This window comes from Miscanthus floridulus, chromosome 8 (genome assembly GCF_019320115.1).
Source record: "Miscanthus floridulus cultivar M001 chromosome 8, ASM1932011v1, whole genome shotgun sequence".
In the NCBI taxonomy this organism is placed as follows: Eukaryota; Viridiplantae; Streptophyta; class Magnoliopsida; order Poales; family Poaceae; genus Miscanthus; species Miscanthus floridulus.
The window spans coordinates 120,407,198-120,433,085 of NC_089587.1; positions in this window are offsets into that span (position 1 = coordinate 120,407,198).

Here is a 25,888-nt window from a genome sequence, read left to right on the forward strand (position 1 = left end):
AGTGATCTTACTTTGCATCATTGCTAGGATCGAGTGGCATGGCAAGTTGTGTGGCTAATCCTTTGAAAAATGATTGTGAAAATGCTAACACACATGCACATGGTGGTGTACACTTGGTGGTGTTGGCACATTTGCAAAGGAGGAGTTGGAGTTCAAACGGATCAACTCGGCGAAGAAACAGAGACAAAACAAGTCACTGGAAGTGAACAGACGCTGGCTACGGGGGCACCTGCGCGTCCAATCAGTGGCTACGACACTAGCACTAAAGTTGATCTGATGCACAAGAGGCCACATCCAGTCCGATCAAGTGGACCTGCACGTCCAGTCAATGGGCAGAGTGCCCAACGAAGGGGTACAATAGCTCAATTTTCATGGGGGCTATAAAACCAAGCATTGGTTGGCCTTGAGCCAAGAGCTGAGCTCCCTTGAGCCTTGGTGGCTTGTGTAGGTGTGCTTGGGAGCCCTCTAACTCACTTGAGCTTGATAGTGTTCATCCGATCGAGTGAGTGAGCGATTCTAGTGCGATTGCATCGTGAGGTTGCATCGAGTGGCACTAGGTGATCGAGTTGCAAGCTAGTGATGCTTGTTACTCTTGGAGGTTTCCACCTCCTAGATGACTTGGTGGTGGTTTGCATTGAAGCACGCAAAGAAGATTGTGTGGTGCTCTAGAGAAGTGATTGTGAGGGGGATTGTGCTCACCCCATGGGAGCCATGAAAGAGCAACTTTAGTAGAGCAAGACATGAAGGGTGACAAGTAATCTGGCCGGGTCAAGTGATAGAGCTTGTGGTAAGCACTCCATGTGGGAGAGTGTGACTTGTGGGTCACAACTAGCAAGGGACCGACGACAACCTTGGAGCTGGTCTCAATGGGGACTAGCGTGTTGGCAAGCACATGAACCTCAGGATAAAAATCATCCTGTCATCCTTGTATTCTCATTGGTTTGCATCCTCGTTACACAAGCTTGTATTTACTTCATTTACATTGTGCTTGTGTAGTTGCTCTTGTAATTAGTTAGCTTGTGTAGCTCACTAGTTACCTTCTTGCTTGTGTAGCATAGAAGTAGCTCCCTTGTGTGGCTAATTTGGTTTGTGTAACCTTATTAGTCACATTGCTTAGTTCATGTAGCTAAGTATTTGAGCTCTCTAATTTGGCATTGGTTGCCTTGTTATTGAGCATTGCTAGTGAGCTTAGGAGCTTTGTGCTTTTGCTTACTAGATTGTGTAGGAGCTCCCCCGGTTGTGCAAAGTACTAGTGCATAGGTTTGTGTGACCTTGCTCTAGAATTGATTAGGTGAGCTCTAGCTATCCTGGCACCTTTGTTGCATAATTATGATCTTTATAAGGTGCTTGTGAACTTAGATAGAGGGCTATAGTCTTGGCTAGACTGTTAGTTTTAATTCCGCATTTATCTCGGTTAGCAGACACGTTTAATTTTAGAAAGGACTATTCACCCCCTCTAGTCCGCCATCTCGATCCTACAAGTGGTATCAAAGCTAGGTCTCTCATTTGTAGTGTTCATCGACCCGAGAGGATGGCGACTTATGGGCTACATGTTGAGTGTCCACACATTTTTGATGGCACACACTTTACACGATGGAAAAAATTGGATGATATGCAATTTTAAGTTTATTTGCCCTCAAATGTGGTGGATGGTAGATGTAGGCTTTTCTCATGTGTTGGATGAAATTAATCTAACTCAAGCAAAGGAGAAATGCCTAGATCTTGACACCCAAGCTATTGACATCATGTATAGATCTTTGGATGATAGCATATTTGGTGAGATCATAAACATGAAGACCGCCCATGAGATTTGGATTTATTTCAATGAGAGTATGGGACGGTCTCTGATGATGATGATGGGTCCATGGAGGAGGTGCATGAGGATGTTGAGCATGACCACAATTCGGTGATTGTGGAAGATTGCTCCACCACATGGTCAAGTGATGATGATGATCATACTACCACAAGATCACTTGACAAGGTTGATGATGATGCCACAAGTGTTGCACATGAAGATTTTACCTCAAGCACACTTGGTGGTGATCTTGATGACGTTGGTTCATGCTCAAGCCATGATGATGCTACTACAAGCTCTCCAACTACATCACATTGCTTCATGTCAAAAGGTGACACTAAGGTATCTAATGCAAATGTGATTGATCTTGATTCATATGAGGAGCTTCTAGATAGATCTGGTAGCATGATCAAAGCTTTAGAAAAAGAGATGGCTAAAACTTAGAAATTGAAAAATAAAAACTCTTTTCTAAAGAACAAATGTGCACAACAAAAGCATCTACTTTATGTTACTACTTGTTCACATGAGGAGCTAAAATTGGCTCATGAGGAACTTAGTGTTGCTCATGATAACTTAGTACAAGACCATGCTTTTCTCACTAAGGAGCTTTCCAATGGAAAAACTAAAACTAGTGAGAGCTCATCACATGGGTCAATTGATCAATCACATATTGTTGCTAACCCTTGTGATGTAGGCAAGAAGCATGTATCCACCTCTTGTGATGGTTTATTAGAAATGCCATGTTCTTCACAAATAGATGCTTGTTCTACTTCTATGTCTTGTGAGACTAATCTTTTAAAGGAGAACAATGAGCTCAAAAGTGAACTGAAGAATTTGAGCAAAAAGTTAGAGAGGTGCTACAACACAAAAGTCATCTTTGAGCACATGATGAAGACTCAAAGAAACTATGGTGATAAGTGTGGCCTTGGCTTCAACAAGAAGATGACAAAGGGTGAAAGAAAGAGAGAAAAGAAGATGAAGAAGCAAGATAAAGACAAGCTTTCTCATTTCATGTGCTATCAGTGCCATGAAGTGGGACATCTTGCAAATACTTGCCCAAACAAAGAGAAGCTCAAGGATATAAAAGAAGAAGAGAGGCTCAAGCATGTAAAATGCTTCAAGTGCCACACATGGGGTCATATCACCTCTATGTGCCCAACCAAGCAATTGGTGAAGCAAGAAGTGAAGCCTCAACTAGAGCCACAAGATGAGCAAGAAAAGAAGCCCCAAACTCAAATCAAGATCAACCATGAAGATGGGATTTGATGATAAAGAAGAAGAAAACTAGAAGGGATGGAAAAAGCAAGAGAAAGAGCAATGCATTCAAGGATGAATCAAGATGCAAAGCAAATGAACAAGAACAAAGAAGAGAAAATGAAGAAAATTGCTCACATGAGGTGTTATAGTTGTGACATATTGAGTCACCTATCTTCGGATTGCCCAAACAAGCTTGAGAAGAAGACTCAAGCAAACAAGGAGAAGTAAGGCAATGAGAAGCACAACATGAGCAAGAAAAAAAAGGCTCAAGCAAAGAGAAAGTGCTACTCATGCCAGAAAAGGAGACACATGGCTAATTTATGTCCCCTAGGTAACAATTCTAAGCCTATTTCAATTGTTGATAATAATGTGCTTAGAAAGGATGGCAATGGTACCTCATTGGTTGCAATTGCAAAACATCCTGCTACTCATACTAAGGCTATGCCTAAGTATGTTGCTCCTAACTTGGGAGGACCCAAACTAGTTTGGGTACCATCAAAAACTAGATGATTGAATGTAGGTACCATTGGCATTGGAGGCTTGATTCATATGGTATTCATCTTGTTGATCATGTAGTTGAGCCAAGTATTGCTAAGTGATGATCATTATCCCAATGCCATGACAAATTGAGTGAAGTCCAAGTGCTATCAATAAACAAGTGCATTGTGTCAAGTTGTTGGTGATTTATTGGAATATTTGGTGGATTACAAAAATAATTGAGTTGAAGCTTTCTAGTTCGATGATCATGAGCTAACCAAGGTATACCTCATGTTGATCATTTCATTTGGGTGCATATTAGTTGATTGAATTGGATAAATATGCAATGTTGCTTGCTATGAGATGTATGAATAGATAAATAGCTTAGTAATCAAGTTTGGATCAATTTGTGTTGGATAAGTTCATAAGATGACATTTAGTAAGTGGATTGAATGGATTTATGTCTTTTAAAAGTATTCAAACAAGTTGATTTCAAGTTTAATTCACATTTGATGAAGTATAGCTCAAGTGATTGAAATCTATCCTATATTGGAAATCTGAGTGAGCTGTGACCTTAGCCATGTTTGAGTGATCAAAACTTATTGGATTGGTATAAAAATTGGTGTACATGCTATAGACTTATGGTATAATATGCTGTATAAATTTCATGAGAATTGGATAAGATATGCTTCAGTTTTGGAGTGGATCTTGTCAGCTATAGTGCAGCAGTTTTCAGCATGTAATAGTGGTGGAAGAATTGAAATATGGTAGCAATCTATAAGTCAAATGAAGCTCAAAATTTTTCAGCTGCTATATAACTTAGTAAATCACTTCTCCACCAAATTTCGTGATATTTGGATTTGTACTTTGGGAGATATGCATTTTTCTTTAAAGAGTACAGAATCTGCCAGAAAAGAGACAATTATTGGATTTATTTGGAGTCACTTTGATTGAAAGGTCCTCAAGTTGGAAATATGTTTATAAGTGTTTGAGCTACCTAAATTTGGTTTTGAGATGATCTAGAAACATGAGAAGTAAATAGTACAAGGCCATGTGATTGTGGAGTGTACTTTGTACACATTTGGTACTCAAATTAGAAGATCAAGATCAAACTCAAGATGAAGATGAAGTTTAAGTTCTAGTGACTTTTGGAAATCATTTGGTAGAAAGAAAAGGACTTAAATAAGTAGAAAGAAAAGGACTTAAATAAGGAATCAAAGTTACTCATCAAGTTAAGTCCATCACTTGGATCAATAAATCAAGTTATTTCAAGTGAGTGTCAAGAATGGTTCTTGGAGAGAGGTCACTTCTTCCTAGTGTAGGGGCTTGCCGCCTATGTGTAGGTAAACCAAGTGTGGTACTTGGAAGGCTAACATGGAAGTGGTGATCCGAGGGACATTTGAGATGCTTAGTTGAACCAATCAAAAGGGTTGATCAAGAAAAGCAAGCAACACCCAAAAGAGAGCTAGTCATAATATTTCAAGTGATATTCTCACATTGATGCTCTCATGCAAGCAAAGATGAAATGAAGAAGTAAGCCAACCACAACAAGAAAGTGCACTTGATCATTAGTGGTTCTCATTTCATATAGGTGAAGAATGGACTCTATCTATGATGATTGGTCTTCATCAAGCTATAAATTGGACTTCACATTGCTATTGCGGAGCTTAATTGGAAACTAGTGACTATCCTCTACTCCAAAGATAGTAAAGGTATCATTGTAATGTGCATGATCATTTCATCCCTTACTAGTATGCAGTTAGTGCATATGGTTCATACTTCATAGGATCATGCATAACAAATGAAAGTTTTAAATTCATAGCCTACCACTATTGCTTGAATGATTAATTGATCTAGTGGTAGTATATGAGTTTATTCATGAGCTAGTGAACCCAAGTACTTGATTTAATTTGGATTGCTAACAAGTGACAAGTACAACATTGGTAAGATAACCCTTGCAAGAGGTGTGAAGAAGCTTGTCATTGGTTCAAACCGAACTTGGAAGCTTAGGCAAATCAATTTAGTTCAAGTCAACCATAGAAGCTCATGATAGTGATAAGAGTACAAGCACAAGACAACAATGCAAATGGATATCTAGTTTGTTTGTGTCAAGAGGTATCTAGACTCAAGTATTTCATCAAGAATTCACATGTCTAGATCAACTTACAAGTGATATCCTATAAGTGGTACTGTCGACACAAAATTTTCGTTTCGTGCCGAGGACACACGCAGCAAGCTGGAAGGGTTTGCTCTATGGAGCTATAGATCCGCATAGCTTCAGCGCAGGGATGGTCAATCCTACGTACTCCTCCCAAGACATGTCAGTCAATTTGACCCTATAATTGACAAGGAGAGAAAGTTCATCAGTAATTAAGGGCGGAACTTGACGGTGTTGCTAGACAGTCCCGAATGTGCGGCTCTAAGAGCCGATATGAGAGGAGATCGACTAAACAGCCGATTCCAGCATATTCATGAGAATAAATTAGTTAAAGCTCATTGGGTTGTATAAGAAGAATCGATTATCATTCAAGAGAAATATAATTATTTGAGCAGATATTAATCAATGGCAATAAGATGTCAACAATGATTGGGTTATGCTGAGCCAATGATTACATGCAACCGAACTCCTTTTATATAAAGAAACAATTCAACATCATTTAACCGTTTAATAAAGATAAATCTAATGAACATGTTAGATCTCATCTATCACTATTACCAGTGGGGCATGAGGCAGAATCATGCAGGCCATAGAAATAACAATAGATTCGACGACCCTAACTCATTACTGATATCAGTGGGGCATGGGGCAGAATCATACAGGTTGTAATACAATAATAAGATCATGGGGCTAATATATCTTTCAACCTATCTTTACTTCAACGGTCTCGTGATGCAAACTATTCGTGAAAGCACTCGATATCGGCTAAAACAACCGATTCAGGCATAGCGCACAGTTAAAGTCATGCCTTATTAGGAATAGATCTATCAAATAATGATCCCCACTCCACGGTGATAATAGTAGGGTGTGAGACAGAATCACATAGGGTGTGATAACGAGCCATGGAACAGTTCTCGCTAGCCAATAAATCTACTCAAGACGCAACATACTTTAACCGCACGCTATGCATGATCAAGATTGAAGTTAAACAGTCGATAAAATGTAACTCATCATTTAAGGTATATATTAGATTAGTTTTAGATTAACAAACGATGGGCTAAACAAGATATAAGGCCGATCTAGATCAATCTCAATCGGGTAGAGTGATATTGCTGCAATTAGATAAATAATGAAAGCAATAAGCAATATCGGTAACTTAATGAATCTACCAAAGACTACCACTCTAAGGTAGAGCCGATAACTTGACCTTGATCTAGTTCATGTAGTGGGGGTCGACCAGATCGATGCAGCCATACTTGAACTAGGCAAGAGTCGATAACTAACTTATACCAGAGTTGTAGTGGAGGTCGACCAGATCGATGCAGCCATATGAACACAGGTATAAGCCATGACGGTACTTACAACAAGCAGTGGAGGTCAACTGGATCGATGCAGCCATACTTGCTAAAGAACTCATTGAGGTCTACTCTACTCCTTCTCCTAAGGGGTGGCTGGAGCCAAAAAAGTAAATAACTTGCGTATTGGATTGATTGTTGTCCTTTTACAATTGCCGGGGTTTGGTATTTATACCCAGGCCCTATGCATGACTCCTGTCTAAGCACGACTTATTACAATTTTTGACCCTAGAGAAAACATTCCTAATTTAAGATAACTTGGACTCTAATCTTCCCTTTTTGTAGAGTCCAACATGTTTTGTCTTGGTGCCAAACGTAGCCTTTGTCGTTATCCACTGGCGCTATCTGAACAAAGCTGATTCCAGTTTTTGCATCCGAATCAGCTGGTTCCGATCTACATGCAATTGATCCCTTGATGACATGATCTTGGGGGCTTTTGAGTCCCTACGACTCTTCTTCTAAATTTTGGTGTAAACACATGCCCCCCAATTTTGGGATAAAAGTAATTTTATTCTAAAATTATCATGTATGTATCCCTGATTGCTTCACAGTCATGGGTAGAGAACCTTGATCTAGGGTCCACTATTTGTCGCCGCTTGCGTCCACTCATGAGTCTGTGCCTCAAAATTTCTCACAAGAGCGTCACTGCTTCACGGGCACTTGGATTCATCTTCCTGGGCTGGCTATAAAATGCCTATCTAACCCTGGCAAGAGCAACTCAATAATTCAGCCATGTTTCTCTTCTATCTACCTCCTCGAGTGTTCCTAGCTCTGCTGGATCCTCCATGGTCTATCTTATGAAGATCTCAAGCGGCTAGAAGAATTCTTGTGCATAGGGTGATTGTGTCACTTATTCTAGCGCCTCATTGAGCAAGAAGACCAGCTATTATGGTTAGAAGAATTCTTGTGATATCACCTGAGTCTTCTCTCCTTGCTCACAAAGCTATTATAGTGTTTGAGAGGGCTAGAATGTGTGGACACCTTCCCCTTGTTGCTCCTCCAAATGCCCATCGGGAAAGCCTAAGGCTTCTTTCCCATCTTGTCGAGAATTTTGCTGATCATATGTTAAGGCGGGTGACCTTTCTTCTCTAGTACAATTTTATCGATGGGCCGATGTGACTCGGTTCACAATAATTCTCGGCCTTGTGGAGATCCAGACTCCCTTCAATCCAAAGAAGTTTTAGTGGGCTAATCTCTAATCAATGTATCCATCCCACGATATTTTGTAATCTAGGGAAGCAATAAATTTGAGTCTATTATCTCTTCGCTATCTATCCCCTGATTTCCCAGAGTGTCAATCCATTCTCGTTTCTAATTTCAATTTCACACCTCCATCGAAATCTATCTTCTCGCTTTCCCGGACTATATATACGGGCTATGGTTGTGGATCAAAAAACAACCCTCTTCGTCTCAATCCTTCTTCATCTTCAGTATATTTCCTGCCTTTCCATAGGTTTGAGGTCATGGAAAACAAGAGGTCTGCTAAAGAAACCCTCAATGGATCTACAACATCATGCCAATGCATTCATCGTCAAGAGGATGCATCTTGGGGTGCTCCCATCTCTTCGGATCAAATGGCTGACTCTACCTAGCCCTTAGGGTCATCTTTGGTACCAATTCACCGCCAGCTTCCTCATCACTCGAGGCGATAGATCGGTAATGATGATCTGCTGGCCTCCATCGATCGGACCGACCAGCATCTAGCCAACTACCTCTTCCTAGCGAAATTGGCTCTGGCCATGATTAAAGACCGATCACCCCCTGAGGTTGGCCTAGTGAGGGAAAGGTTGGCCATGGCTGAAGCTAGAATCATGGGTGAGATGTCTGCCATTATTTCTCTATTTTTCCTTGATTTCACCCCCAAGATTTCTGATCACTCTTTCCTTGAATATTTTAGATCTAACTGCTCAGTTGGAGAGTCTTCGATCAGCCGTGGATCATGCGGTAGGATTTGTCAATGTTAGGGGTGCTGTTCTGGTGGTTTGTTTGCATGACACCCCGAATCATGTTAGGGAGGTTGCCCTTCATGGCATTCGTCATGGCGCTGCCATGGCATTGGCTGCTACACAAGCCCATTTGGGCCATAATCTTTGGCTTCTTCCCCATGGTTTTCTAGACGCAACGTACCCTGGGGAGCATGAGCGCTTGGTTGAGGATTTCATGAGCACTGCCAACTCTATAGCTTTCAATACCCTAGCCGATGACATAGTAGGCAAAGTGTTTTCCAGCCTGTAGCTTGTAATAGGTGACATTTAGCAAACAACTTCTCTATCTTGAGTGATTTTTCCTTTTGTTTCGTACTTCATACTATATGCATCACTCTATCCATGTTTGCTTTGCTCCTGCGGGCGATACACATTGCACCGGCTTTTACCCTTATGGGTTTATTTTCATACCAGAAGCTATACCCTTCTGGTATCGGCTATTAAAGTTGTCAATCGAGCAAATTGGTTGCCAAGTATTAATCCAAGCATTAGGGTAATATTCCTTTAAATATTCCCCATTTGATTGCGCTGTCGAACCCTTCTTCTTCTCAGTGTTTCCAAAATGTACCAAACGCACAACGCTTGATCCGATAAGGTTTTTCCTGATTAGGTGACCATACCGGCTATTTCTCTTTTGGCCATCATAAGTACATCTTTGAGAGCATCCCTATATTAGTCGAAGAAGTCAAACAGATCACGGGAGTTGATGCTATTCGGCCAGAATTATTGAGAGTGACCCATGATGTTCTAGACTTGAGATCTGCATGTCAACGCGTATTTTGTGTGGAATCGATCATGCTCCCCGTTATTTAATTATGCTTCTTTTTTCGGCTAAAGACCTGATTTGATACAGCCGATCCTAGACTTTTAATCCAATCAAGTCTGAAAACATGGCTTTTATTAAGAGAACCCTTCGATTTCCTACCTTTAGTTGCTCAACACCGTGCTCCCATCAGCATTAGTGATGTCGCGCTTTGCCTTCCATTAATTGTGGTTGCCTTTTACACGTCCCGAGGCATCCGCCTCTTCGCTTCAGGTCTTCAAATACCAGCTGGTGGTTTTGGCCTTGAACACATCTCCACTCGCAACTGTTCCTTTGCTCTTCTCCACCTGCCAAAAACCTACAGCGGTTTTCCTCCTCCCTTTCGTAGATCCAATCATCCTTCATGGTCGGTGAAGACAACCAAGGCAAGCGCGTGGTGGAGGAAATCCTGGAAGAGAATATGTCAATGAACCAACGTCTCCGACATATGAGGTGAGATCAACATTTCTTGTTTATGATGATGAATAGTTCTGACTCGCCTATAGGTTTGTTGTGAATGATTATCTCTGTCCTCTTCCTAGGGCCGACGGGCCTTCTGACGCCACATCTTCTATGTCGGCCTCGTCATCGGATTCTTCTGACTCCTACAATGGCGATGACGCCCGGCACTACCTTCATGATTGGAGGATGACTCAGAATTGCTATTTTGAGGCGACATGGGAGAATAGCCAACTGGAGATTCGCCTTGAGGTCTCTTAGGCCACCCTTCATGTGGCTGAGGAGGAGGCCAGCGCTATCTGAACGTGGCTGGCTGAATCCGACGCCATGGTGGCGGGTAAGATGAACCCCATGAAGGCTTTTTACTCTAACTTCCATTATCTTCATCTTGACCATCTTCTTGTTTTTGTGATTGTCAGCCCTGACACAACAGTTGGAATCTCTCCAACTAGCGATGAACGTAGCCATAGACGACATCAATGCCCAGGGTTCCCCTATTGACATTCATCTCCAAGACATCCCAGTCCGCATTTAGGAGATCGCCCTCCACGACATTCATCATGGTGCGATGGTGGCGCTGACCATGGCACAAGTCCAAACTGGCTATGAGCTCCATGCCATGGAGACTGGTTTCCCAATGGGTGATGGCCCTGAGGAGTATGAGGACCTGCTTGAAGAATTCACCATGGATGCGGAGGCCATAGTAGACATCACATCCGCTCAGGATGTGGTGAATAAGGTCTTTTATTAGTTTGTACTTAGGGTAATCTGATGAACAAGGACTCCTGTTCTTTCATGAATGTGCCTCAGTGCAATGCCCTTGTTTATGACTATTTTTATCTTTTGTTTTTGCTCTATAGGCGATACATATCGTATCGGCTTTTATTGTCTTTGAAGATTTTCATTTTTTTGACTAGAGGCGATACCCTCCTGGTACCGGCTATTAGAGCCAAGAATGAATCAGCTATCAAATGTTGATCAAATGTTAGGATAACACCCCGCAAAACTTTTTCATATCAAAGGTCAAATGATCAATCAACCTAGGTCAAGCGTCCTATTGAGCAAAATAGAACTTCTTTAAGAAATCCATTAACTCTGAATTGCATTTACACTTCGACTCAGCATTCACATACATCGGCCTAAACCCATCTCCAAGACTCAACGCTTATTTTCCTTTAATCCAATGGCCGATGTGAAGCCGTGATTTTTCTACTAAAAAACTCTCAAAGCCGATAGCTTGCATCGACTGTTGGCTTTTATTGCTGATTTTAATGAAGCCTCCTTCCCATGACTTGCTAGAAAAACATTCAAAGTCTCCTAGTTCCCAAAAGACTTGATTGGCTATTGCGATGCTCATGGACTCATCAGCGTGAACTAGTTCGATGTCATCTCCATGCCATTGAATCAAACACTGATGCATGGTTGATGGTATGCAGCAATTCACATGAATCCAATCATGACCGAGGAGCAAACTGTAAGACCCTTTTCCATCAATGACGAAGAATGTGGTGAGTAGAGTCTTGCTCCTGATTGTTAGTTCAACATTTGTTGCCCACCCGAGTCTTAGATGTATTACCTCCAAAATCCTTAAGCATCATGTCAGTCTCCATCAGATCTTCTGGTCCTTTGCCAAGTTTACAAAATATAGTGTAAGGCATAAGATTGATAGAAGCACCTCCATCTACCAACATCTTGTTCATCGGCTTCCCATCGACAAGACCTTTCATATATAAAGCTTTTAAGTGCCGATGTTTGACTAGTTTGTCAAATATTGCTTGCTGTACAACCGTTAACTTGGCAACTATCTCCTCATACTCTGATTCATCTAAATCCAAATAAACTTCTTGATCTGCCAGAACTCTGAATTCCGATGGCAATAGAAAAGTCATTTGGATATTAGCCGATGGTTGCTTCCTATTGGTTATTTGCTTAGTACGCCACACTTGAGTTTTACTAGATGCCTGAGCCTGTTCCATCTCTTTATTCCTTGGGCATTGCACCCGTCTCTTCTGGCTTCTTATTAAACCTCTTGGGCACCACTAGCCTTCCTACCACATATATCTTCTTTCAGTGCCTCCCTCTTCATGATCAGCCCAGTCCTGATCAACAACTCCTTTTCCAAGCTAACGATGAACATTTTTATTTTTTAAGCATCGATCCACATTATTATGATGATATGCATCTTGAGCATGGATAGACCAGTGGTTGGTTTGAGACTACCTGTACTCCCAATATTGATTGCTGCATTCTAAACAGTCATGTCTGGTAGGCAACTTCAAACCTTCATTCCAACAATGTCTGAAGAAAGGACAATTCCAATGTAATTCGGCTTGTTCCCTTTCATACCTCTCCTATTTTAGTTGATGCTGGTATGCTTGATCTTTTAACCAACGCTAATAATCCTTTTCCTTCTGCCGCTGCCATTTATTGAACACAATCCAAGACATGACCCATGGCTTTGTCGTCTCTGCTTTTGATGTCTTCCCCTACTCGTATCGGCTCTTTTGTTCAGCACGACGTCTTCTAATCTCTCTATACTCGTCAGCCGATATTTGCATCTTGGGATCGACTGTTCTAGCTTCTTTTAATTTGGTTGATGTTAGGACCTTAGTTTTTCCCTTGAACAACCCAGCATCAACCATGTTTTGATCTCTTGGGAAATGATTATCATCAACTTTTATTTTTTGAGGAGTATCAAATTTGAGCCTCCCCTGCTGAATGGCTCTCTATATATGCTGCCGAAAAATTCTGCATTCATTAGTGGAATGAGAAGTAGTATTATGGAACTTGCAGAACTTCTTATTCTTCAACTGATCAGGGGGCAATATGACATGACCATTGGGCAACTTGATCTGCCCTTTCTCAAGCAAGAAATCAAAGAGCTTATCTGATTTGGTGACATCAAAGTCATAGCTCTCCTCGACTCCTCTTCCCTAAGGATTTGGTACAATTATTGTCTTCTTGCCCCAATTCCATTTAGCTGCAGCAACCTCTTCTTCTTTATCTTCATAGCCGTCATCGACTGAGTATGGATCATAAGTTTTGGCTACTATGGTACTTTTCTAGAACCGGGTATCTCTGCACATACTCTGGAATTGGCTATTAAGCATTGCTACTCGTTGAGCCAATTGTCTCAAGTTGTCAAATTCTTGTCCCAGCAACTTTTCTTTCCACATCGACAACATTCCTTGAACAGCTAAAGCAGCTAGTTGATCATTGGCCAAGTTTAAGGAGAAGCACAAGTTCCTGGTTTCTTGGAACCTCTAAAGAAATTTATTGCCCGATTCATTAGTCTTCTGTCTTATAGTTGTCAGATTGATAATATTCTTTTCTCCAGTCCCATTGTAAAAATACGTATGAAACTTCTTCTCCCAATCAGCCCAATTAGCAATGGAATTGACTGGCAATGATGAAAACCACGTGAAAGCTAGCCCTAATAAGGACAGAGAGAAGAAACAAACTCGATGGGCATCCTCAATTGATGCTTCACCCAATTATGTAAGATACCGACTGATATGTTCTATCGTGCTTGTACTATCTTGGCCAGTAAACTTAATGAATTCTAGGAGCCTATAATTTGTTGGAAGAGTGACCAAATCATACCATTTTGGATATGGGCGTTTGTACGAAAAGGTCAGCCCTTTTGGCTTCAGACCAAACTGATTTTTTATCATCTCGATCACCCTTAGCAATAATTCATTAGCTTACGGATTTGGAATCCTCTGCACCTGCTGACCCATCTATGGATTGAAACCCTATGTGCCTTGATATCCTAGATTTGACATCATGTGGAGGGTGTTATAATCTGTGCCATAGTGATACCCTTGTGGAATTTCAATCTGCTGGGTCCTTTGCTGGCTTGCTACTTGAAGTCTCTGGTTATAGACATAAGGATCTATATCTCTAAGGATCCTTTGAATTGATGGTGCTATTTTTCAGCCGGCGATGGTATGTGGCCTGATGTGCCAAAATTGATCACCTAGTTCTGACTTTGCCCCACCGGCTGTTGCACATGCTGTACTGATAGTCTAGAATTGTACTATGTCTGATTTCCAGTAGTTCCTTGAGTTTGTTCAGATGAACCCTAAACTATCTGGACATCACCACTACCAGTTGGTGCTGCTTCTTGATGACTGGTACCGACTTGATTGGTCCCCTGAGTCGATGGATCTAGAATGTTGTAATAAGCCGGTCCACCTTTGAAACGACCTGATTTCTGTGAAGGGAAATCCACAGAGTCAAAGTGTATTATGACCGTTATAGATCATATTACCCAAATTCTAGTCGAATACCACATCCATACAATGATAATATCAGAGTACAATTAGTGTGGAATTACATAAATTATTACATCACCGCATTGGCAGAATCAAAAGTAGCATTCATTCAGAACAGCTTGAAGATAAGATCGCCAAACTCAAGCGTAGGAACGAACCCCTCAACCATCAAACTCCTCAGAGCTATACTCCTCAGCAGAACCTGTGTGCCAAAGTTTATCAGTATGATTTATACTGGCCACTCCCACCCTATGAGCTATGCTTTGTGGAAATTGGATGCAAGTTGGATATAATCAAAAGGAACCTATAAGGCTGGGGTTTCCTATGTATTAGCATATCAAGTGTATAATAGTATAGTCAAGTTTTTAACACCATTCCCACACACATTCCACCCCATTCCCGTCCAGAGCTAGGTTTCGATCCTAGGATCGATATACCGGATCGATATACCACCATCTCCATATCATCACCATACCATCGCTCAGTCAATAGGCCAACTCCCTCTCGACACTGTCTCATGGCCTGTAGCCCCTAGCTATGACTAACACTCTCTCATGGGGGAAGAAGAGGACTCATCTCGCTATCTAGTTTAAGCAAAACCTAGGAAAGGTCCATAGCCGACAAGTCAGCGTATGTATCGATCGATCAACCATACACTCTGTAGAGGTTTTACATAACCATAAGATCTACCTTCTTCACTGACCGTCGTCAACTGGGCTGATTCCGGTCGCTTGCTAGCCTAGGATAATGCCACTCTACCATTCAACCCTGGTACACCCCAAGCCTAGTCTGGGGTGGCTAAAACTGTGAGTCATCAGCTGAGTCCACAAGGTCTCCATGAAGTCTCAGAAGGGTGTAGGGGAAATCCTCCATGCCCCGTACCTCCTTACACTGCTCGCTATCAACCTAGTAGTAGTGGCAATATCCTACCAAGTAGTCTGGCCGTCCCACACCATATAGGGCGAGTGGTACGTAAGGCTTCCCAGTGAATCTGAGTACTAGTAAGTCCTTAGGGATGACCAAGCCAGAATATCTTCATCAGGGTTTCCATTTATCGTGCCAGCACAGCACCTCCACCCCAGGCTCCTCCCATCATAGGTTCACACCTAGGGCCACCTCATATACCATTTAACCACCATAGGTATCCATTTCCAGGGGTGCCTAGGTAGCACCCCACGGCAAGACTTGCCCTAGGCTCGTCGTATACTCCAACTTGGTCGACACAACCCTCACCCTCCACACACCCAAGTCACACATGCAGCACTCTCCCCATAGTCCAGATAACTCCAGTTTTCACCATGCATCAATATGGTATATATAAGCATAGTAGGAATAATAAGCAATGAAATATAGCAGCAAGCGTATGACTTAGCCTAACAGTAGGGTGAGCAGGGGTAAGGTTGCGTCAAGGTAGAGGCCATCAAGAAAGCACTCAAACATGGGTTCATTGCATAGAGCTTGATTTTAGATGAATTTTGGTCCTAGTCTTGTATTTTTCTGAGTTCGTATGAATTAGTTATGAATTTCCAAAGTTTCAATCATTCTTGGAAATGGAAAAGGCTAAATTAATATCATGCTGACATGTGTCACGCTCCTGTTGGTCCACGTGGCATGCTGACATTAGTATGATGTTAGCATGACATCATCGTCTTGGTTCTAGTATGGACAGGTGGGTCCAGAGCTACTGACGTCAGCAGCTGACGTCATTGTGACATCATCATGATGTCACCTTAGCTATGTTTATCACTGACTTATGGGCCCGATCAACGGTCAGCTCAGGCCGGGTCCAAACTAGGCCAGTTGGGCCTGGATATGGGCTAGGCTTTGGCCCGCCACATGGCATCGGCACAGAGTGCCACGGTGCCATCTGGATTCCAGGTCAAGCTTGAGTCCACGGCTCATGGTCCACGGTGGATGCATGCGCCGGTCTACGGTGGACCGCTTTTCCTTCCAGTGAACCACGTCCACCTTTCTCCTCATCTCTTTGTGGTCTACATGCACTGGGTGTATGAGTGGGCGGTCCAGGGGAGAAAATTTTCCCCCCTCTAAGCGGTGTGTTCTCGCTGGTGGCGTACCTCACCAGTGAGACTCGTCGAAGGCGTAGGGGTGTGTTCGAGTGGTGCTACGGCTTCTCCAAGGTGCGGTGACTCCAACGGAGGGGCTATTGTGGTGGCCAAGGTTCCCCAGGGGTCTAGCCACGGCAGCGGCTGCTCAAGCTCATCGGCGTATGTGGATGGCGCGGTTGCGGCGGCAAAGGCTAGATTTGTGGTGCGTGTGAGCATCATGATGCTCCAGTAGGCTTGTCGGGTAGGTCAAAGGGGGCTTCTAGAGCCCCCAGTGGCTTTGGCCATGGTGGCAGCCTAATTCGGTCATGGCGGCGGCCCAGTGGTGAACGACGCAAGCTAGGCGGCGTAGCAGCGGACCTCTTTCCTCAAGAATGAACGCGTGACGTGTTCATCGGCATGGTAGATCCCATCAAGGTGCTAACAGCGTCCCTGGTGCGGTGGTGCCCCATCGTGGCCATACTCTAGCCGTGACACGCATGCTCTAAGCATGGACCGCATCGGCGTCTTCAAGCTCAGTGCTCGGTGTCGTTCCTCCTAGGGTCCTGGCATGTGCATGCGTGTGCAGATGGCGTGAGCGTGTGCGCTAATAGGGGCGTGCTTGAGCATGATCGGCTCGATGTCGCCATGGCTTTCATGATCGCATGCACATGTGGGCATCATGTTGTTGGTCATGGTTTTGGTCTCTAGGTGGCTTAGCAGGCTCAGCTACGGCGAATACATGGTCCAAACAAGTTTAACAAAGGCATAGCGGCGGTGAGTGGTGTTCTCGAGCAGAGGCTCGGCGTCGCCCCGATGTATGTGAGTGCATGTGCGGATAAGCGTGGTGAGCAAGATGGCACTTGCTTGGCTTCCTTTAGCTTGTCTACGTGATCATGGAGGTCCCCTATGCTACCCAGTTGGCTTATGCCGAAGAGCATAGCTCCGACAAGGTCTATGTCCATGGTTGGGCTAGGGGTGGTCTCAGCGATGGAACTCACCGAGCTTGCTTGCCGGCGAGGTGGTGCAGTATTAGGGCAGTGCCGTGTCGAGCTGATGCCACGTAGTCATGGTAGTAGCGGCGACGATCACGGTGGTGTCGTCCCCAACTCCGGTGGCGGTGACGTCCTCTTCACCCGAACTCCCTTCCTCTTCTTCACGGCTCTGCTTTTCCCTGGCCCTCGGTGTGTGGTGGTGCAGTGGTTTTGCCACCCGGCGGCGGCGATGAGGAACTAGGGCATTCTAGTGCTTTGGCTGGGGTTTTTATAGGGTTGTGCCCATGGCGGTGGCGCTCGGGCTCACCTAGGGAAGGCATGGGAGTTCGGCTAGCTTCGGGACTCGCCTACGACCATGCGATGGTCGGTGCGTGGGATCGGACGGCCATGGTGTGGTGGAGTAGCGCCCCTACTTTCCCTCCCTACCCTGGCCCGCTCTGCCATGGAATAAAGCAGAGAGTCATGGGGTGCTTCATGGGGAGGAAGAAGGTGAACGTTGGGCGGCTGGGTCCTACCGGTCAGGGCGTCTTGGCGCGAAGTGGAGGCCGATCGGACGGCGTGGGGCGATGCGTGGCCTCCACGTAGAGACAGCGATGGCTGGTGATTTGTATCCATAGGGCGAGGAAGAAAAGCAGTGAGGGAAGAAGATAAAGCTAACATGTGGGTCTAGCTTGGCAGTGGCAGCAGGTGAGGTAAAAGGGCACGTGGGCGTGAGCGGCGCGTTGGGCCAGCTATATGGGCCTGGTGCTGCCGCACGCAGGCTGGGCTGGTTAGCGGGCCGAGTAGGCCGAGCCAGCCATGAGGCTTTTCTTCTTTTCTTTTTCTGTTTTGTTTTTCTTCTTCTTTATTTGAATTCAAATTTGATTTGGAGTTTGAATTCAAATCTGGTGTACCTCATCCATTGGATTTTTAGATGTGAGGCCCACAACACTCTTATATATATTAGGGACTTTATTTAGCTATTTTGTGTAACAAAAATAGTTGTAGTTTTGTTATACAAAAATAGAAATAGTTTTCACTTTAAGCATTTATTCTTTGGTTTGATTAATAATTACTTTATGGTTTATTACTTTAAAGGAGTTGTTAAGCACTACGTAAAGCAAATGGAAATCCAAATCACAATTTGAGTTAACAATGTATGCAACATTTTATTTGTTAGGATTTTAAATAAACATAATTAACAAATGACATGCTATGCTCATGAAATTGTCTAGTTGGGTTACAACTAATGCAACACCTAGGGTTGGCTCCTACAGATGTTACTTAACATTGCATGGGGTTAAAAAAATTTAGTTGGGATTTTTGGTGTGTGGATTTTTGGGTTATTACAACCTTGACCAACTAGAAATCCATAAATCGCTACTCTCATGGCGTTGTGGAATATGTCCATGAAAGATTCATTATGGCTTGATATGGCATCACGAACAGATTTATCTACAACTTCCTTAAAGAAATGCCTGTCTTTAGCTTCAGTTGTGTCTGTCTGCCCGTGTAACAGAACTCTTGGTAGTGGAAATTTCTGAACAATTGTGTTGTCACATGTTTTGGTGTAGGACAACAAACACTTGTTCTGAAACTCTTCTATAGCTTTGCTGATGATACCCTTATCCCCATCAGGTAGATCTTCATAATGCAGCATAAGGATGTCATCGTTGTTGTGAACTACCATGACAATTGTGGGGTCCCACTAGGCCTGCTAGAAATATGTGTCGACACAGAATTCTCATTCCATGCCGAGGACACACGCAGTAAGCTAGAAGGGTCTGCTCGATGGAGTTGTAGATCCACCTAGGTTCAGCGCAGGGATGGTCAATCCTGCGCACTCCTCCTAAGACGTGCTAGTTAATTTGACCCTATAATTGCAAGGAGAGAAAGTTCATCAGTAATTAAGGGTAGAACTTGTCGGTGTTGCCAGACAGTCCCGAATGTGTGGCTCTGAGAGCCGATATGAGAGGAGATCGACTAAACAGCCGATTCCAGCATATTCATGAGAATAAATCGGTTAAAGCTCATTGGGTTGTATAAGAAGAATCGGTTATCATTCAATATAAATATCATTATTTGAGCGGATATTAATCAATGGCAATAAGATGTCAACAATGATTGGGTTATGCTGAGCCAATGATTACATGCAACCGAACTCCTTTTATATAAAGAAACAATTCAACATCATTTAACCATTTAATAAAGATAAATCTAATGAACATGTTAGATCTTATTTATCACTATTACCAGTAGGGCATGAGGCAGAATCATGTAGGCCGTAGAAATAACAATAGATTCGACGACCCTAACTCATTTCTAATATCAGTGGGGCATGAGGCAGAATCATGCAGGCCGTAATACAATAATAAGATCATGGAGCTAACATATCTTTCAACCTATCTTTACTTCAATGGTCTCGTGATACGAACTATTCGTGAAAGCACTCGATATCGGCTAAAATAGCCGATTTAGGCATAGCGCACAGTTAAAGTCATGCCTTATCAGGAATAGATCTATCAAATAACGATCCCCACTCTATGGTGATAACAGTGGGGTGTGAGATAGAATCACACAGGCCATGATAACGGGCCATGGAATGGTTCTCGCTAGCCAATAAATCTACTCAAGACGCAACATGCTTTAACCGCACGCTATGCACGATCAAGATTGAAGTAAAACAGCTGATAAAACGTAACTCATCGTTTAAGGTATAGATTAGATCAGTTTCTGATTAACAAACGATGGGCTAAACAAGATATAAGGCCGATCTAGATCAATCTTAATCGGGCAGAGTGATATTGCTGCAATTAGATAAATAGTGAAAGCAATAAGCAATATCGGTAACTTAATGAATCTACCAAAGACTGCCACTCTAATGTAGAGCCGATAACTTGACCTTGATCTAGTTTATGTAGTGGGGTCGACCGGATCGATGCAGCCATACTTGAACTAGGCAAGAGTCGATAACTAACTTATACTAGAGTCATAGTGGAGGTCGACCGGATCGATGCAGCCGTACTTGCTGAAGAACTCATCGAGATCTACTCTACTCCTACTCCTAAGGGGTGGCTAGAGCCGAAAAAGTAAATAACTTATATATTGGATTGATTGTTGTCCTTTTACAATTGCCGGGGTTTGGTATTTATACCTGGGCCCTATGCATGACTCATGTCTAAGCATGACTTATTACAATTTTTGACCCTAGAGAAAACATTTCTAATTTAAGATAACTTGGACTCTAATCTTTCCCTTTTTGTAGAGTCCAACATGTTTCGTTTTGGCGCCGAACGTAGCCTTTGTCGTTATCCACCGGCGCTATCTAAAGAAAGTCAATTCCAGTTTTTGCATCCAAATCAGCTGGTTCCGATCTGCACGCAATTGATCCCTTGATGACATGATCTTGGGGGCTTTCGAGTCCCTATGACTCTTCTTCCAAATTTTGGTGTAAACAGGTACTGATGAAGATAACAAAGGTTCAAAAAATGGTTTTTATTGATAAATCCAATAAGTGGTTCCATACTAGAAAATTCTTTCAAGTTGTATCACATCTACATGTGGTATCAATCATGCAAGACAATGGTTCTACAAGTGATCCTCAACTTTAAGTGATCATCAAATGAAGAATGCATCCCTCACCTATAAGAGCTCAAGTTTATCAAATGGATGACTCATGCTATGACATAGGGGGAGGTGTCCCACAAATTGGTATCAAGGTCGAAGATCCTATGTGTGGTATCTCAAGGGCTACAAGTGGTGTCATTCCAACAATCAACTGATGTCGATAAAAAATGCAAGATTCAAGCCTCAACCATCTACCCTAAATGCAAACCTTTGCATCAATGAGAAGCACACCTTTTATGGAAATTGATGACAAAGGAGGAGAGATTGTACAAAGATATGAAAGCTTTGGGAGAGATTAAGACAAAGAAGTAGAGGTTGGCGCGAACGTACATGTAGGGGCTGAGTCCGGAGGTTGCTGAAATACGCTAATGCAGGTAGGCGCGAGAGGCTAGAGAGGATCGGACGCCCCTGTGTGTCTGGTCACATGCAAACGGATGCGTCTGGTCACATTTTTAGCTCTCTAGAAACGTCCAGACGCTGAGGTGTGGTGAGTCCGGTCAAGCTAAGAAGCGTGTCCGATCGGTGGATGAAGGCGCGTGCGCAAGCTAGCTGTTGGCGGCAATGGTTAATTCAAATGGCCAGTGACATGTGGAAGCGTGGTAGCGACCATACATAGGGATCGGTGCGTCCGATCAAGTGGACCTGCATGATCGGTCGATGCGCAATGTGCCTAGTATAGGGGTACAACGGCTCTATTTTTGTGGGGGCTATAAAACCAAGCATTGGTTGGCCTTGAGCTGAGAGCTAAGCACCCTTGAGCCTTGGTGGCTTGTGTAGGTGTGCTTGGGAGCCCTCTAACTCACTTGAGCTTGATAGTGTTCATCCGATCGAGTGAGTGAGCGATTCTAGTGCGATTGCATCATGAGGTTGCATCGAGTGGCACTAGGTGATCGAGTTGCAAGCCAGTGATGCTTTGTACTCTTGAAGGTTGCCACCTCCTAGATGGCTTAGTGGTGGTCTCCGTTGAAGCATGCAAAGAAGATTGTGCGGTGCTCCGGAGAAATGATTGTGAGGGGGATTGTGCTCACCCTGTGGGAGCCACGAAGAGCAACTTTAGTAGAGCAAGACGCAAAGGGCGACAAGTGGTCCGGCCAGGTCAAGTGCTAGAGCTTGTAGTAAGCACTCCACTAGCAAGGGGACCGATGGCAACCTTGGAGCTTGTCTCAACAGGGACTAGCATGTTGGCAAGCATGTGAACCTCGGGATAAAAATCATCGTGTCATCCTTGTATTCCCACTAATTTGCATCCTCGTTACACAAGCTTGTATTTACTTCATTTACATTGTGCTTGTGTAGTTGGTCTTGTAATTAGTTAGCTTGTGTAGCATAGAAGTAGGTCCCTTGCGTGGCTAATTTGGTTTGTGTAACCTTGTTAGTCACATTGCTTAGTTTGTGTAGCTAAATATTTGCGCTCTCTAATTTGGCATTGGTTGCCTTGTTATTGAGCATTGCTAGTGAGCTTAGGAGCTTTGTGCTTTTGCTTACTAGATTGTGTAGGAGCTTCCCCGTTTATGCAAAGTACTAGTGCATAGGTTTGTGCGACCTTGCTCTAGAATTGATTAGGTGAGCTCTAGCTAGCCCGGCACCTTTGTTTCATAATTATGATCTTTATAAGGTGCTTGTGAACTTAGATAGAGGGCTATAGTCTTGGCTAGACCATTAGTTTTAATTCCGTATTTATCTCAGTTAGCAGACACATTTAATTTTAAAAAAGGACTATTCACCCCCCCTCTAGTCCACCATCTCAACCCTACACCAAGACAGTGACGCGCATGAATTTTAAAGCGTTCAACACGACCAAACGATTGCTTTAGGACCTAAATCATCTTCACCATGCTCAAGATGGCATATGAGACTACCAAATCGAGCTATAACACTACACCACCCTTTAATCCAATCTCTCACAATAAATTGCTAAACATAGCAATGTCTAACTATTGGTAGACTTGAAAATTTCTAAGTTTTTGAGCTGAATTTGATTTCCATTTATGATTTCTAAGCTAGTGGAAATATTAGCTAGTAAAATCATTTTTTGACCACAAGTATTTTATTGTCATCTACAAAGTTTCTACTTCTAACTTTATTAAGGTGACACATATATGTTCTATAGCATTTTTGCATAATAAAAATTAGTTTTAAACCCTAAGTGATATAACATGACTATTGAATCAACTTTCGTTTCACATTTTAGTTGATCGTTTTGAGTTACAGAAATTGATCCACACACTTTATTACATGCATTAACACATAAACATGATGGTCATGATATGTTTTAGTAAATGATTTATGGTGTAACACCGAGGGTGTTACAAATCTACCCCCCTTAAACAAAATCTCGTCCTAAGATTTCATGTGCCTAGTGTGGGGAAAAGAGATAAGAAATAAATTTTGATTTAAACAATTACCTCGGTGAACTAGAAAGAAGGTGGGGATAATGGTTCAAGATATAGCTTTCTTGCTCCAACGTTGCTTCGTCCTCTGAGTGATTTTGCCACTGAACTTTATAAAACTTCATCACATTGTTTCTAGTCACTCTTTCTTTTTCATCTAAGATCTTGACAGGATGCTCAACATAAGACAAGTCGGGCTAGAGGGGAAGTCCTTCAATTTCCGTAGCTTCATTGGGGACCTGCAAACATTTCTTTAACTGGGAAACATGGAAGGCATTATGCACTGTTGACAAAATATCCGGGAGTTGGATACGGTAGGCAGCAGAACCACACTGGGCCAAAATCTTGTAAGGTCCAACACAGCAAGGGGCTAGCTTTCCACGAACATAGAAGCAATGCACATGTCTCCTGGGAGATACCTTAAGATACACATGATCACCAACTTCAAATTGCAAGGGCCTTCTTCGCTTGTCTGCATAAGTTTGTGGCGACTTTGAGCTACCTTCAAATGGCTCTGAATAATACTAACATGCTCTTGAGCTTTTTTGATAAAATCAGGCCCAAAATATCCACAGTCACCTACTTCAACCCAGTTAAGTAGTGTTCTACATTTCTTGCCATACAGGGCCTCAAATGGTGCCATTAGAATGCTTTCTTGATAACTATTGTTATAAGAAAACTCAACTAGAGTCAAGCATTCATCCCACTTTTTAGGAAAAGAAATGGCATAAGCCCTCAACATATCATCAAGTACCTTATTGACTCTTTCTGTTTGACTATTAGTTTGTGGATGATAAGCTGAACTTCTAAGGAGACTAATACCAAGACATTTCTGAAGTTGCTCCTAGAAATGAGAGACAAAGACTGACCCTCTATCAGAGATGATAGTAAGAGGAACTCCATGCAGGGTCACAATCCGGTCAAAATACAACTTGGCATACTTCTTGGCTGAATACCTTGTATCCACTGGAAGGAAATGAGCGAACTTGGTAAGGCAATCCATAATGACCCAAATAGAGTCATATCACTTTGCCATGCAGGGCAAACCCACAACAAAATCCATGAAAATATCCTCCCATTTCCAAACAGGGATAGGAAAGGGCTACAAAAATCTCGGTGTATGCATATGGTCTGCCTTAACTCTTCCGCAAGTGTCGCATTCTGTGGCGTACTTGGTGATATCCTGCTTTATATTTGACCACCAATACAAGTGGCGTAAATCATGGTACATCTTGTTACTTCCTAGATGGATGGACAACTTGGAGTTGTGAGCTTCATCCAAAATTTTTCTTCTAAGCTCCTCACTTGATGGAATAACCAATCTATTCTTGAACCTCACTACACCTTGATTATCAATACTAAAATGTGGACCACGCCCTTCGGCAATTAACTTTTTGATATGCGGAATTTCTAAAACATCTTGCCCTTGGTCTATAATAATTTGCTCAAGTAAATCCGAGACTAGAGCAATGTGAGCTAGCACCTCGCATGGTTGAGAGATAATGGTGCTTCTTCAACTTGATATGACTTCTAACTCAAAGCATCACATCAACTACCACATTAGCTTTTCTAGGATAGTAATGAACCTCCAAATTATAATCCTTGATTAGCTATAACCATCTTCGTTGCCTCATGTTTAGCTCGGACTGAGTGAAAATATATTTGAGGCTCCTATGATCCATATATATATGCACTTTATTTCCCAACAAATAATGCCTCCAAATTTTTAGAGCGTGCACCACAGTAGCCAACTCTAAATCATGGGTGGGGTAATTCACCTCATGCTTTTTTAGCTAGCATGAAGCATAAGCTATCACATGCCATCCTGCATAAGCACACATCCCAATCCTATCCTTGAGGCATCACAGTACACATCAAATGGCCTATCAATATCTAGTTGGGCAAGAACAGGAGTAGAGGTAACAAATTTCTTTAGGGCTTGGAAAGCTTCTTCACAAGCTAGATTCCATACAAACTTGACATCTTTCTGGAGCAACTTGGTCATTGGTTGGGCTATTTTGGAGAAGTCAAGGATGAAGCACTGATAATAACCAGCAAGATGAAGGAATTGACAGAACTCATGCACTAACTTTGGAGATTTCTAATTTAACACATCTTTCTCCTTGATTGGCTCCACAGAGATACCATCAGGTGTCAGAACATGTCCCAAAAACTGCACTTGATCTAACCAAAACTCACACTTGCTGAATTTGGCATATAGCTTGTGTTCCCTTAATCGAGTTAGTACTATCTGAAGATGTTATGCATGCTCTTCATTGTTCTTGGAGTA